Consider the following 16,981-nt stretch of genomic DNA (forward strand, 5'->3'; position numbering starts at 1 on the left):
CCACCCCCTCCCACACTTGGGGTCATGCTCTCTTTTTCTCTAAAATAAATATTTAAAAATAAATAAATAGAAATGAAAAGTTTCCATACAGCAAAAGAAATGATCAACCAAATGAAAAGGCGGTCTGCAGAATGGGGGAAAATATTTACAAATTATATCCAAAGTATATAAAGAACTCATACAATTCAATAATAACAAAAATCCTCCAATTAAAAAAGGGCCAAAGACCTACATAGACTTTTTTTCCAAAGAAGACATTCAGATGGCCATAGACACATGCAAAGGTGCTCAACATCACTCCTCATGAGGGAAAAGCAAATCAAACCCACAGTGAACTATCTTCTCCTCATACTTGTTAGAATGGCCATCATCAGAAAGACGAGTAACAAAGGCTGGTGAAGATGTGGAAAGAAGGCAACCTCTGTGCACTGTTAGTGGGAATGTAAACTGGTGCAGGCACTGGAACACAGTATGGATGTCCTCAGAAAATCAAAACTAGAACTACCATGTGATCCAGAAATCCCAGTCGTCGGTATACATCTGAAGGAAATGACATCACTGTAGAAGCGATATCTGCCTCATGTTCATTGCAGCATTGTTTGTAACAGCCAAGACATGGAAATCATGGAATGTCCATCAGAGGTGAATGGATGAGCAAAATCTGGAAAATGTACACACACACACACACACACACACACGGAATATTCAGCCATAAAGAAGAAAATCCTGCCATTTGTGGCAACATAGGTGAATATTGAGAGCATTATGCCAAGTGAAATAAGTCAGAGAAAGACAAATACTATATGATGTCATTTACTCGTGGAATCTAAAACAACAGCAAAAAAAAAAAAACAACAAAAACAAAAACAAAACAGAGAAAGATCAGATTTGCTTTTACCAGAGGTGGGGATGGGGGGGTTGGAATGAGGAGAATTGGAGGAAGTTAATGAAAAGAAACAAACTTCCAGCTATAAGATAAATAAATACTAGGAATGTAACATATACAACATGATGACTATAGCTAATACTGCTGTACGGTATATTTGAAAGCTGCTAAAAGACTAGATTCTAAAAGACCCCATCACAAGGATAAAAACATTTTTTCTTTTCTTTGTGTATCTATGTGAGCTGATGTTAACTAAGCTTTATGTGCTAATCATTTTGTAATATATGTGGGTCAAGTCATTATGTAATTTATACGGTTCTGTATGCCAATTATCTTGATAAAACTAAAAAAAATCAAATTTGTGGAAATGGCTTTCTATGTGCTCTAAAAACTAAGATATTTTTGTAGAATCACCTCAGTAATTTTCAGCAAGACACTTACTGGAAATATTCAGGTTGAGAGTTATCTTTATGCTTTTTCTGATAAATAATAGTTTGTCTTTGAGCACATCTTTCTTTTCTTCCTTCTGAAAATTATAGGCAGAAAGATGAATAATTGATTTTTAATAGACTCTGTGTGCATGTACATGTGTGTAAATTTCAGTAACATCTGGTTTTAGTTTCTAGGAAAAAGCTAATACTAGTGAAATCAGTAAGTGATACAGTGGTGTTCCTATCTGACATGGGATGTCAATGGAAAGCTTATTGGATTAAGCAACTCTTCATGGAAATACACACATCATTGTAAATCTACTTAGGGAAAAGATAGTGAAAGTAGAAATTATTATCATTTTTCCCATAAAAACCAGTTCTCAATTTACACTTGCCATGTTGCTAATGGGTCTTGGGAAATCTTAAAATTGAAATGAAATATTTACTTCATTTTTCTATTTGTTGTTATTTTAACAAATTCCAAGTTTTACGTGGTGCTTTATCTTCCTCTTAAATGTGACTTCTTCATGGCCTCTCTGTTAAATTTCATTGTTTAAGATTGCCTTTTAGCCCAATTTTAAGAGTTGTTGTTATTTTGTAAGCTATCCTTTGCCTTTCTGATGCTACTAAGTATCTTCGGAATATCAGAAAAATGTTGTCCTTCTTTAGCTTTTGAGTTATACTCACTTGAACAAAAAGCCATACAAAAGAATTTCAGAAGCATAGAAATACACCTTAAATTATTATGCTGTTTTCAAGTTATAATAAACTTCCTTAACAGATTTAAAATTTCACCATCGGGATGACTCTTTTGAGCAAGTAAGAGGTTTTATAGCCAGAATGCTATTATTCAAGTATTATTGATAATATATATAGGAACATCTTTATAAACTCTCAACCAAGATAGCCTAGTCCAACTGTGGGCAAGTCTAAGAACTAGAAAGCTTTTTGATATTTTGAACCTACTCTTAAATTTTTCATTTTCTTTCAGAACTCTGTCATTCTCTTCACTCTTCTTTCTGTATTCTAGTGTGTTTGATTTTGACTACTGTCCAATTTCCTTATTCCTCTGTCACTATCTTGAAACTTTGTTCAGTACACACTGACATCATTTTTCACTCATCAGTATTCTTCCTTCTGAAATTTGTCCTTCTCCCATCAATATCCAAACAGAACTCTTTAGAACCAAACCTAAACTTAACATCTTATATAAAAATTAACTCAAAATGGATCATAGATCTAAATGAGACATTTAAAAAAACGCTATAAAACTTCTAGAAGAAATCACAGGAAAAATTTTTCCTTTGCTTAGGTTAGACAAGGAGCTCTTAGACATGACACCAAAGGTACAATCCATAAAAGAAATAAAATAATATAGACCATCAAACTTAAAAACTTTTGCTCTGTTGTGTGATCCCTATTAAGAGGATCAAGGTCTATTTAGAGTATCAAGTTTGTCATTGACACATATTATCAAATCACATATCTGAGAAACAATTTTTATCCAGAATATATAAAGAATTCTCTAATCTCAGCAATTAAAAAAAATCAGAAAATAGGCAAATCATTTTAACAGATATTTCTCCCAAAAGGGTATAGAGATGGCAAATACACACGAGAGAAAAGATGTTCACCATCATTAGTCATTAGGGAAATGCAAACTAAAGCTACAGTAAGATACCATTGCATACCTATTAAAACGGCAAAAAAATTAAAAAATACAGTATCAAGTGTTGACAAGGATAGAGGGCAACTGGATTTCTCAAACATTGTTGATGAAAACGTAAAATGTCATAGCCATTCTGGAAAGCAGCTCAGCTGTTTCTTAAAGTTAACAACCACGATACAGCCCAGCCCTCCTGGGTTTCTATCCTAGCGAACTAAAGTATGTTCACAGTCACTTTATAGTAGCCAAAAGCTGGAAAGCACCCAAAATTCAACTGGTGAATAAAGTGTGATACAACAAATACAAAGAAACAAACTAATGATACAAAAAATGATTTAGAAGGATGTCAAGGATTTATGCTGAGTGCAAAAGCCAATCTGAAAAAATTGGATATGATATGATTCTGTTTCTATAACATTCTTGAAATGGCAAAATCATAGTGATAAGTAGTCAGTTGCTGCCGGAGGTTAGGGTTGGGGAGGAGGACAGAACTGTTAATGGGTAACATAAGGGAGTGTCTTTGTGCCGATGGAGCCGTTCTGTACCCTAATGGTAATATGTACCATGTGGTGATGCTTCAACAAATTTACACTTGGTATAAAATTTCAAAGAACTATACACATAAAAGAGAGCAAAAGAAGAGTGCATTTAAAATCTATATAAAGTATATTTGCAAGTTAAGGGTATTGTGCCAATGTTGGGGCACCCGGGTGGCTCAGTTGGTTAAGTGTCTCGCTCTTGATTTAGGCTGAGGTCGTGATCTCAGCGTCATAAGATCAAGCCCCGCATTGGGCTCCACTCTGGGGGTGGAGCCTGCTTGAGATTCTCTCTCTCTCCCTCTCTCTCTCTGCCCCTCCCCCAACTCGTGCATGTGCACTCTCTCTGAAAAGAAAAATTAAAAAAAAAGAGTATTGTACCAATGTGAGATTCCTGCTTTTGACCATGTACTGTGGTTATGGAAGATATGATCATTGGGTGAAGCTGCTTTAAAATATACCAGAATGATCATTACTATTTTGAAACTTCAGGAAGCCAACATATTTCAAAATAAAAAGTTGCATTTAAAAGAAAGAAGAGGGAATTGGGTATTTAGGGACAATTAGAAGTCTGTCACACTCAATAAAAAGATTTAAGGTCTTGAACAGGATTACAGTTTTTAAATTTCATTATTATCCTAACACTATCATAGCTTAAGCAAAACCGCATTTAATAACATATGAATCTAGAAGAGAACCAGGTGATTTAAAATTAAATTTCCAGCTAAACATCTTAGGATGTTAAACCATAGTTATATTCTTAAATTTCATTCTTAAAATTATTAATGTCAATTAAAACCAATATATTAAATTACTTTTAGTTTATGACAAAAGTAACACTTCTTAAGAAAAATCAGTTAAAAACTTCAGTATGCTTTTATTAATTACTTGAATAATAAAGTCTCAGGGAGATCACTTAGGTTCTAATTTATCATATTAGTCCTTATCAACAAAGATTTTCAAAGAAAGAAAAAAATCTATAATTAATTTATATTTAACTTCAATTAAATTCCTCCATATAACCTTCTGTGAAGTTAAATTTTTTTTTTTTATTTCCAGACAATTGGATGAATTTGGGCATTAAATCCTGACCTTTGGTCCTTAGATATACTTCACATGCTTCAAGTATGATTGATTGCTTGAGTCCAATTATTTCTCCAGTGCCTGTGGGATTCTTAAAAACCCCTAACATTTGCAGGAAATGACCTTTATCGTACCCCATCATGCAACAGCTGTCAGAGATGTTTCTGCTGCCCATTCTCTGTCATACAGAGATAGGGTTTCTCCTCTGTTGTTGGGCCAGCAAAACTGCAGAGCTTCATTTTCTAAGACTCTTTTGACATTGAGGAAGATACCAGGTGACAATAACAAAGATAAATGTTAGTGATTACCACATGAGACTTATATATGGTCCGTGTCCTGCAGCAATGGAGATAATTGGAAGCTATGGAAATGCTACAAATCCTAAACTTTTGCCATGTTAAGAATAAATATTTGGGTTGAAACCAGGAAAAAAATTTAGTTGTCAATTACTTGGCATTAGGCTGAAAATTCCCCTTGCTCATAAACTCTTATGAATGCAATTAAGTGCCCCAGGAAGCTGGCACCTTGTCTGGGGGCTTGGTTGGAATTAAGTTGATAATCAGAATCATCAGAGGAGTCCTAAGAGAAAAGGGATTGACTGAACTGTTGTGGTTATTTTTCCCTAGAATGTGAAATCTGCTTTTAGATCAAACTATTCAGTTTCAACTCAGGGTAGGAAATAATAGCCTAGGTGATTATGTGCTGTGCCATTTTTTAAACTATTGATTCTTTCTTTAATACCACTGGTTTTTCTCAAGCACTTGTTGTTTCCTGGCCAGTTGGTCACATTTACTACCAGGTGATTAAAATCTACAGTATATGCAACTGGTAGAGGTTTCCTTGGCTACTGTAGAGGTTGGCTTCCTCACAGGACTTTCCCAGAATGAGGACCATGGTAGCCGCTCTCTGTAAATGAGCAGGGGTAATCATAGTGGTCTCACCTATAAGGTGACTGGCTGAAGAGCAGACAGGGTATTGGGAGTCCATGTAGTTCCCAATTTAAATAATGAATTTCCCTCTAAGGTTAAAAGGCTTTAGTGTATTTCCTCTTTAAAGAAAGTTGCTCTTCACATTTTCCTTTTTTCCTCCTCCTTGGTGAAAAAGCAGAGAGGGGGAGCAGAGGAAACTGCAAAGAATAAAATAGGACAATAAGAATGTGCAAAGGTTAAAAGAAGAAAAAGTTAAATTATAACAATCTTAGTGTTGTCTCTGTGCAGCTCTTATGCTTTGCATGGTTTTATTTATGTTTGCATTGTTGGTCTGCATTTGTATTCACTCTTAGTTTTGGCTTATAGCTTTTCTGTTACACTCACAGGGTCTTGTGGTTGGCAAACCACCCACACTTAACGTACTCCCAAACACACATGGTGCACATGTGAATCTGCACATGTACTCAGAGGAAGAGAGAGAAAGGGGAGACAAGTGATGAAAACAAAAGCAAAAACAAAAAGCAGTGAAACAGAAAAAAGCATTTAGCTAAGTAGAAGTAAAGAAGAAAAATGAAGCCTATATGGAAGAAAGAGATAGAGATTATTCTATGGAGGATTTGTGGCTCTGATTCATCTTCCAAAGATTGAAGAAAAGGATTTGAACTCAGATTTCTGCCACTGAAGCCTATACTCTAATAGCTGTCGTATTCTAGCATTACATTTAATATTTTTATTTATTTAGTAATTTTTACACATGAAGTCCTGTTAAGTTCTATAAGAAGGAAAAATGCAATGAAGACCCATCCCTGCCTTCCAAAAACTTAACTTGCTATTCCCTGAAGACCTAACTAAATAGAAAAATTTTAAGGATATTTAATTACCATTTACCAACATATATTGAGTGCCTTTTGTGCATTACACACTGTGCAAGGCAATAGAAATACAAATAATAATAGATGATAAATAGGTAGCAGAATATAATCTTTGTCCTCAAATAATGTACAATATGGCTAGAGAATAGATTAGATTATAGAATGAGGAATGAGAACTCAGAAGAGTGAACCTAACCCAGTTGGGGTGGGACCCGGGGAGAATGGGGTATGTCTTTCTTTTAGAAGAGTTGATCCCAGCAAGGTTCGTAGGATGATAACAGCATTGCAGAGAGAAAGGGTGGAAATTACAAAAACGTAGAGAAAATACAGTACAGCAGAGGCACTGAAAGGTGTTTAATGTTGCTCAGGGTAGTTCCAAAAATGATTTGAGAAAAGCATGTTGGAAATGAAGTCAAGGGCCAATCTTAGACTCCCTTGCAAGACTTGCAAAGATTTAAGACTTAACCTCTACCTAATTAGAGAGCCTTTGAAGGCATTTAAAAAGTTAAAATGTCCATGCTACCCAGAGCAATCTACACTTTCAATGCTATCCCAATCAAAATACCGATGACATTTTTCAAAGAACTGGAACAAATAGTCCTTAAATTTGTATGGAACCAGAAAAGACCCCAAATCTCCAAGGAACTGTTGAAAAGGAAAAACAAAGCTGGGGGCATCACAATGCTGGATTTTGAGCTGTACTACAAAGCTGTGATCACAAAGACAGCATGGTACTGGCACAAAAACAGACACATAGACCAATGGAACAGAATAGAGAGCCCAGAAATGGACCCTCGGCTCTTTGGGCAACTAATATTTGATAAAGCAGGAAAAAACATCCGGTGGGAAAAAGACAGTCTCTTCAATAAATGGTGCTGGGAAAATTGGACAGCTACATGCAAAAGAATGAAACTTGACCACTCTCTCACACCATACACAAAAATAAACTCCAAATGGATGAAAGACCTCGATGTGAGACAGGAATCCATCAAAATCCTAGAGGAGAACATAGGCAGCAACCTCTACGACATCCGCCAAAGCAACCTTTTTCATGACACATCCCCAAAGGCAAGAGAAACAAAAGATAAAATGAATTTATGGGACTTCATCAAGATTAAAAGTTTCTGCACAGCCAAGGAAACAGTCAGAAAAACTAAGAGGCAGCCCACGGAATGGGAGAAGATATTTGCAAATGACACTACAGATAAAGGACTGGTATCCAAGATCTACAAAGAACTTCTCAAACTCAATACACGAGAAACAAATAAACAAATCAAAAAATGGGCAGAAGATATGAACAGACACTTTTCCAATGAAGACATACAAATGGCTAACAGACACATGAAAAAATGTTCAAAATCATTAGCCATCAAGGAAATTCAAATCAAAACCACACTGAGATACCACCTTACGCCAGTTAGAATGGCAAAAATAGACAAGGCAAGAAACAACAAATGTTGGAGAGGATGTGGAGAAAGGGGATCCCTTCTACATTGTTGGTGGGAATGCAAGTTGGTACAGCCACTCTGGAAAACAGTGTGGAGGTCCCTTAGAAAGTTAAAAATTGAGCTACCCTACGATCCAGCCATTGCACTACTGGGTGTTTACCCCAAAGATACAGACGTGGTGAAGAGAAGGGCCATATGCACCCCAATGTTCATAGCAGCAATGTCCACAATAGCTAAATCGTGGAAGGAGCCGAGATGCCCTTCAACAGATGACTGGATTAAGAAGTTGTGGTCCATATATACAATGGAATATTACTCAGCTATCAGAAAGAACGAGTTCTCAACATTTGCTACAACATGGACGGCACTGGAGGAGGTAATGCTAAGTGAAATAAGTCAAGCAGAGAAAGACAAGGATCATATGATTTCTCTCATCTGTGGAACATAAGCACTAGGATGATCAGTAGGGGAAGAAAGAGATAAAGGGGGGGTAATCAGAAGGGGGAATGAAACATGAGGGACTATGGACTATGAGAAACAAACTGAGGGCTACAGAGTGGAGGGGGGTGGGGGAATGGGATAGGCCGGTGATGAGTAGTAAGGAGGGCGCATATTGCATGGTGCACTGGGTGTTATACACAACTAATGAATCATCGAGCCTTACATCGAAAACTGGGGATGTACTGTATGGTGACTAACATAATATAATAAAAAATCATTATAAAAAAAAAAAGTCTGATTGTAAAACCAGCACTGAGTGAAATGTATTTGAAATGTCATTCAGAGAACAGTGAGAGTATCAAAAGGCTAAGACCAATTAGGAAGGCAGGAAGAAAAGTTGTAAACATCATCAGATATCCAGGAGGTAGGTGGAGGGTGAAAAATATCTAAGTGTCCACACTCCCTCGATATATATGATAGCCATGCTGTGCACTTCACGAAAGCAGCGCATGTGGGCTTTCTGGACCTGTAAGTAAGTGTGCTTTGCCCTGCCCTCACACCCCGCCTGCTCCATCTCTCTCTGTTAGCTCATGCGCAGCTGCTGCATCTCTCCCCAGACCTAGCTGCACATGGTTCCTGGCTTTGGCTTTGCCCCATACGCATTATCTTCTGAATGACGTGTATGTGCTCTCCAGCTAGTCCTGTCCTACTCAGTGCCCCAGAGTAGGTAGGACACCATATGGTTAATGACAGGTAGAAAAGACAAAATGATTTATTAGAAAGATATTTATGATGTAGGTAGGGGGGGTGGTGAATGAGAGATGGTGCTTTTTACATGGAGGAGTAAGAAAAGATTAATCAACCACAACTCTGCCTACAACAACAGAACAGGAGATGGTATCATTTATTGATTTAGAAAATATACAAGAAGGAGCCAGCATCATAACCTAAGGACAAGGTATCCCGTTTGTATCTATTGAGATGGAAGTGCCTCTAGGATACCGGATGGCAATTCCCTAAAAAGCAGCTCAATCTCTGAGGCTATGGAAAGACAGTTGGGAGTAATGAACATGTTAGCAGTAGTTGAAACCATGGCAACAGATGAAACCATTTAGATGAATTGCATAGAATAAGCAGAGGAGAAATTCCGGACATCAAACTTTGCAAGTATGGGCAAAGGAAAGGGAACATAAAGAAGGATCTGAGAGGTCAAACAAGATGAGAGTATTCAGAAGAGTGACAAACAGTATCAAATGTAATGAGTAGCATGTAAACTGCCACATGTTCTTTGGAATAGATGGACATTATATCAGTGACCTTGGAAAGGGGACTTCCTGTAAGTGACTGGAAGTTGGATTAAATGAAAAATGAGGAAGCGAGGCATTACAGGTTATTCTTCAGCTTGTTTGTAATTGGTAAGGTAAAAAGTTGAAAGACAAAATTTTTATAATTAAAAAATTATCTTCTTTCTTTATCGAGTAGGATAATCTAGCAATGAAGGAAAGATAGAAGATTTGGAAGAAAGAATATAATGAACGAGTCAAGTTTCTGAAGGAAGCAGGATGTAATATCCAGCTTGGAGAAGTTGGGATTGAGCCAAGAACGAAGGGAAGAATGGTAATCTCTCTCAGGCCAGAGGAACAATTGACAGTGATGTGTGGAAGAATGGAGATAGTCTTCAAGGACGAGGATTAACTATTTAGCAGTATAGGGTAAAAGAATGTTTTCTAAGTTTTAAAACTAAAATAAGTGACAGTGATAAGAGGCATGTCATTAAAACATTTACAAGCAACATTCACTGACTACTGTGTACTAGACATTGTGTCAGCCAGTTGGAAGTAGCAATTAAAAGGTCACCTATAAAATTGAGGAATTAATAATGAAGAATAACATTTTTAAATAAGAAACCTTTGGTGTGATGAGTATCCCAAAGGGGAAATCAAGGTTTCTAACAATTTTTAAATAATTCAGATATTATAACTTTCTCTCCTATTACTAAATGGAGAAAAGTAGGAGCTGTGTGTTTCTACCTGCATTAAAGCTCTGATCATCAAGTTCTCAAGTTCAATGCAGAGACATCTGAAATCATAAAAAAAAAATGTCTAAAATAACTGCCACCACAAAGCTGCTTTGATGAGAGAACAGATGGGTGACAGCACGGAGTTTCTATAAGCAGGTAGGAAAACAATCAGAGTTAGCAAACAACATCTGTGGTAACAAGTCTAGAATCCCCAAGAGGATATTTTCCTTTATTGGTGGGTAAACATTTAGCAGTTTTGATTACCAGAGCGTCTTCTAACCTGGTGGTGCCCACTCGCTAGAGTGTTTTCCAGAAAGCATTTCATATAGCTCATATTACCTGTAAAATATTTCATCTAGACAGCTTTATCAAAAAGTATTTAGTACTTTATGGGTTGTGCATTTAGGGTATGTGTCTCAAAGCACATACAATTCTTTCCAGATTCCTGAGAGAGGTAACAGGGGGAAAAATGAGTGTATGGGAATTGGTACAGTAGCCCTAAAAAAACCAAAAAGATGTGCTGAGAAGCTAGAAGTAAGATTTGACTGCAAAAGAGAAATAATTATTCCCGTATGTATTACGTATTCCTGTATATAATTAAATTTACATGAGTGGTCCTTCTATCAGTTTTCTATTGCTACCATAACAAATCACCACAAACTTGGTGGCTCAAATCAACAAAAATTTATAATCTTAGAGTTCTATAAGTTAGAAGTCAGCAAGGATCTCACTGGGTTAAAATCATCATGTTAGTTTGGCTGTATTCCTTTCTGGAGACTATAGGGTTGAGTATTTCCTTGCATTTTCCAGTTTCTAGAGGCCACCAACATTCCTTGGCTCCTGGCCCTCTTTTTCCATCTTAAAAGCCACCAATGTTGTATCTTTCTGGCCATTCTCAAATGGCCACATTTCCCTCTGACTCTGTCTTCTGCCTCCTTATACATTTAAGAGCCCATGTGGTTATATTGGGCTCACCCAAATAATCCAAGATAATCTTCCTATCTCAAGGTCCATAACTTTAATTATCTCTGAAAGTTCCTTCTGCCATATAGAGTATCGTATTCATACATCCCAGGGATTAAGATGTGGGCATCCTTGGGGCCATTACTCTGCCTACCACAGACCTATTGCTTAATAAAAAGTTGGTAACAGGAAAATGAAAAAAGACAAAAATAATTCAGATAATGCTGATTATTTTAAAACAGATTTAAAAATATATATATTTCCGTGAGATGAAACTAAGTTTTATATTCCCTGTGACCCCAGCAGTACCTTTCTACTTGAATAACAAATGATAAGAACTAAAAAAATGTATAGAAAGACCGAGGAAATAGTGAGGCACACCAGACAAGAAAGCAAAACACTTATACGATGATATGGGCTCACTTACAAACTCTGAGATCTAGGAAAAGTCATAATTTTAAATGTAAAATGGGGATATCAGTTACCACTATTGATATATGCATAGGTACTTTGTAAATATAATTTCTCATTCTGCCTACCTGAAAACATTATTGTAAAAATCATACGAGCAATCTGCATGTGAAGGTTCTTTGTAAATTATAAAACACCATGGGATTTTTACAAGATTTTGAAGGCACTCCACATATTTTACCAGCGATTTAAAGAAACTTGTGATATATTTGCTATTTGTTATTCTTATTTGTTATTGTAGGACTTTGATTATTCCTTTTTTAAATATTACAACAACTGAGATTGACAGGATGTTTGTTGTCCCAATTCATATATTAACAGATTCCACATTCTAGTGCTCTAGAAATAGAATTCTTTCCTCTCACCTCTTGGGTGCCCGCTCGTATTTCTATTTGTGAATTAAGGAATTCAACTCCAAGGGAAAGCCTGTGACATAATTTCATATCTCAGTTGAAACCTTAGCCTCTAACAAAGTGAAGAAAGAGGCTACCAATGTGAGGAGAGTGGTCAACTTGAAGGAAAAGAAAACTTGGACACAATTAATTCCAGAGATTTATAAAGAACTGGGATGTAAACCAGTAATTCTGACAACTTGGAGTTAGATTTCAGTTTGTTTTGGTTTGGTTTTAGAGGAAATTACACACAGTGTGGAATTTTGCCAATGCAATGGTATCTGTAGTACAATGAAAAAATTCTTACACTTGACCAATGAGCATATAAAAAATGCTCAACATCATTAATCATCAGAGAAATTCAAATCAAAACCACACTGAGATATCACCTCACACCCAATAAAATGGCTACTATTAAAAAAAAAAAAAAAGGAAAAAACAAAACCCCCGGGAATTACAAGTGTCAGCACGGCTGCAGACAAATTAGAATCTCTGTGTACTGTTAATGGGAATGTAAAATAATGCATATGAAAACAACGTAGGTTCCTCAAGAAAATTAAAAAATAGAAACACAGTATGATCCAGCAATGCCACTTCTGGGTATTCATCCAAGAAATAAAACAAAAAGTGAAAACAGGATCTTGAAGAGAGATTTGCATGCCCACATTCATTGCAGCACTAGTCACAATAAACAAGAGGTGGAATCAACCTAAATGTCTATCAGAAGATAAATGGATTTTAAAAATGCAGTGTATACATAACACCAGAATATTGTTCAGCCTCAAAAAAAGAAAGCCTGTTACATGCACAACATGGATGCACCTTGAAGGCATTATGCTGAGTGAAACAGGCTGTTCACAACGACACAGTTACTGGACGATCCGCTGATCCAGGGTATCTGAAGTAGTCCAGTTCTAGAAACAGAAGGTAGAATGGTAGTTACCAGAGGCTAGGGGTCAGGGAGGAAAGGGGAAACTGTTGCTATCTAAGGAGTATAGAGCATTTTTGTTTGGTTTGTTTTTGGTTTTGTTTTTCATTTGGTTTGGTTTGGTTTTACAAGATGAAAAAGTTCTGGCGATCTGCCTCACAACACTGTGAATAAACTTAACACTACTGAATCGCACATTTAAAAATGGTTAAGATGGTAAATATTAAATGTTTCAAAAAATCGCAGATGTCCTCCTGAAGGATACAGACCTGATGAGCACATGGTTGAACCAGCAAAGGCCTGGGGTCAAGATGAAGAGATGCTACTGGCAATAACTTAAAATGTATGTGGAAAAAAAAGAACGTATGGCCGTGAGCTCCTGGGGCAGATGCCTGTACATCACAGCAAAGGATTAAATGATACCAATGTAGTAACTCAAGAGTAAACACCCTCCCCCCCCCCCCCCCCCGGCAAAGATGCTGGGTGTATACCAGGACCCACTAGCTTCCTGCCACGGACATAGAGTTTGCCTCATGGACACAGATACCCTCCTAGGGCAGAAAAGGGAAGTGAGGAAAAAAAGCAAACTATTAAATATTTTACCTAAGAAAGCAAAAACAAAAACGTCAGTTATTCCACAGTAATCATTTAAAATCCAATAGGGAGTTGTATTTTTAAAATGTTCAATATTTAAAGTGAAGGGAGACAATTCAGACTGAAAGAAACTCTATTAACTGGCAATTCTAAATCTAGCCACCTGCTGAAAGGTGGTCTCATAAGCAGAGCATGGCCATGCTAGAGAGTAACAACTGTGTTTTCTGCGGATACCTTAGTTGTAGTGTATGTTAACATGAGTATCCCTTTTCTCAGTTTTGGCTGAGGCCTCAAGCTAGTAACGGTCAGTCATGCCCACATTGCAAAAGAGGATATGAGTTCACTGAAGCAGACCTTGTCATAATTTTCATGAACTTTAGAAGACTACCTGCCTCTGTTCTTTTAAAAATGTTGGAGAGAATATTAGAAAGGATTTTTTTTTAAGAAGAGATGTTGGAATGCTCTTGTCTCACTACTGTGCTTTGAGGAATTTTTTGAGGGCCAAAGATACATTGGATGGATCCACTCGACGTCTATGTCAGGAGGTAGGTGGCTCCTTGGATTAGTCCAGAGTCCTGGATGTTCTCTTTGAGCTGCTTTAACAAGGTACTGGAGACTGGGTGGCTTATACAGCAAACTAGAAGCTGGGAAATCTGAGATCAAGGTGTGAGCAGATTTGATGTCTGGGGAGGACATCCTTCCTGGTTTACAGACAGTGCCTTCTTGCTGAATCTTCACATGGTAGAGTGAGAGGGAAAGGAACTGAGGTCTTTTCATCTCTTAAGAGATGAAAATCTCTTATACCAATCCTATCATGGAGGTACCACTCCTAGACCCTCATCCAAACCTAGTTATCGCCCAAAGTCCCCATCTCCAAAAATCATCGTATTGTGGATTAAGACTTCAACATATGAATTTTGGGAGGTCATGAATATTTGTGCATAGTCAGTACCTACTCTGGAGGATGTCCACTGGTCACATTTAATCCTTGGCTGTAACTTGCTGACATCTGTCCCTAGAGCCCATAGCCATTGTTCTTTTTGTTTGTTTATTTTTGCTTTTGTTTTTTTGGGGGGGTTATTTTTAATTTTTTAAATTTTTTAATATATTTTTTAAATTTATTATGTTAATCACCATACAGTACATCCTTAGTTTTTGATGTAATGTTCCATGATTCATTGTTTGTGTATAACACCCGGTGCTCCATGCAATATGTGCCCTCCTTAATACCCATCACCGACCTAGCCCAATGCCCCACCCCCCTCCCCTCTAAAGCCCTCAGTTTGTTTCCCAGAGTTTATAGTCTCTCGTGGTTCATTCCCTCTCTGTTTAACCCCCCTTCATTCTTCCCTTCCTTCTCCTACCGATCTCCCTGCTATTCCTTATGTTCTACAAATGAGTGAAACCATATGATAATTGTCTTTCTCTGCTTGACTTATTGCACTTAGCATTATCTCCTCCAGTTCCGTCCATGTTGCTGCAAATGTTGGGTAATCGTTCTTTCTGATCATAGCCCTTGTTCTTTGATTTGCTTTTGAAGTCCTCACCAGTGATCACCACTTCATCTTGACTCAAGATGTGGCAGAGGAGAGGGGAAGAGAGATAGTGTGCTGGTCTGAGTTTCATCTAAGATCCTGTCCAGGACTCTGTAGAAGTACTGAGTGCATCAAGAAAGGGGTAAATCTGCAGATTCCTAGGAGCTGAGGGGGGCAGACATAAGTGGTTGTCCACAGAGTGCAATCCTGTATTCCTAGCACCATGAACAGAAAGTCAGTAATGCCTTCATTTCCTGACTGTTTGAGGGCACATACTCTATAGGACACCAGAAAAAAAGATAATGGGTGCATTTATAACCATTCAACAAATATTGGAATTGAGTATCAAAGCTTGCTTTGTTGCAAGGGAAAATTTTGTGTCCCCTTCTGCCGTGCTTGCATTATGATAGCTAGCATTTCTTGCTCTCTCTTCCCACTGAGACAGAGCTAGAAGAAGAAGAAGGGAAAACTAGTGCATGAAGAAAGTGAAAACATTTACTGAAGCAGAGATTTTACCATGTCCCCCAAAGAAATAATTGGTAGATTGAAAATAGCTGACAGTGTCCACCCTGTGAGTTAGCATAGACTACTCTAATTAAATAGAGAAATATTTCAATGGTTATTCCAAATATACATATTACATCTAATATGTCCATATGAATTTTAAGTAGTTGCTCCCCAGAAAGCACTGACTGCTTTGCACAGCACTAGAAATGGTCTTGAATGCCAAAAAGTTCCGTCAAAAGCTTTGTGGGTTTTTGCGATTTAAGCCAGAGATAAAAAATTCATTCCTTTATATAGATTATATCCAAAAGGAAAACATTGGAAATTAAAGATGTTATAGCAATTGTAAGTTGAAATTTCTTTGCATTAAGTTAAAATATGGATATATTTGGAGAGAAGAGAGTATGAGAAATTGTCCTAAAGGTGACTGATAAGGAATTGTGAATTTTTATTTTTTTATTTTTTTTAATGTTTTTTATTATATTATGTTAGTCACCGTACAGTACATCCCTGGTTTCTGATGTAAAGTTCGATGATTCATTAGTTGCATATAACACCCAGTGCACCATGCAATACGTGCCCTCCTTACTACCTTTTTAAATTTTTTTTATTATTATTATTTTTCTTTTTTATAATGATTTTTATTATATTATGTTAGTCACCATACAGTACATCCCCGGTTTCCGATGTAAGGCTCGATGATTCATTAGTTGTGTATAACACCCAGTGCACCATGCAATACATGCCCTCCTTACTACCCAACACGGGCCTATCCCATTCCCCCACCCCCCTCCCCTCTGTGGCCCTCAGTTTGTTTCTCATAGTCCATAGTCTCTCATGTTTCATTCCCCCTTCTGATTACCCCCCTTTTCTTTATCCCTTTCTTCCCCTACTGATCATCCTAGTGCTTATGTTCCATAGATGAGAGAAATCATATGATCCTTGTCTTTCTCTGCTTGACTTATTTCACTTAGCATTACCTCCTCCAGTGCCGTCCATGTTGTAGCAAATGTTGAGAACTCGTTCTTTCTGATAGCTGAGTAATATTCCATTGTATATATGGACCACAACTTCTTAATCCAGTCATCTGTTGAAGGGCATCTCGGCTCCTTCCACGATTTAGCTATTGTGGACATTGCTGCTATGAACATTGGGGTGCATATGGCCCTTCTCTTCACCACGTCTGTATCTTTGGGGTAAACACCCAGTAGTGCAATGGCTGGATCATAGGGTAGCTCAATTTTTAACTTTCTAAGGGACCTCCACACTGTTTTCCAGAGTG

The sequence above is a fragment of the Ursus arctos genome, unplaced genomic scaffold (genome assembly GCF_023065955.2).
Source record: "Ursus arctos isolate Adak ecotype North America unplaced genomic scaffold, UrsArc2.0 scaffold_66, whole genome shotgun sequence".
Classification (NCBI taxonomy): domain Eukaryota; kingdom Metazoa; phylum Chordata; class Mammalia; order Carnivora; family Ursidae; genus Ursus; species Ursus arctos.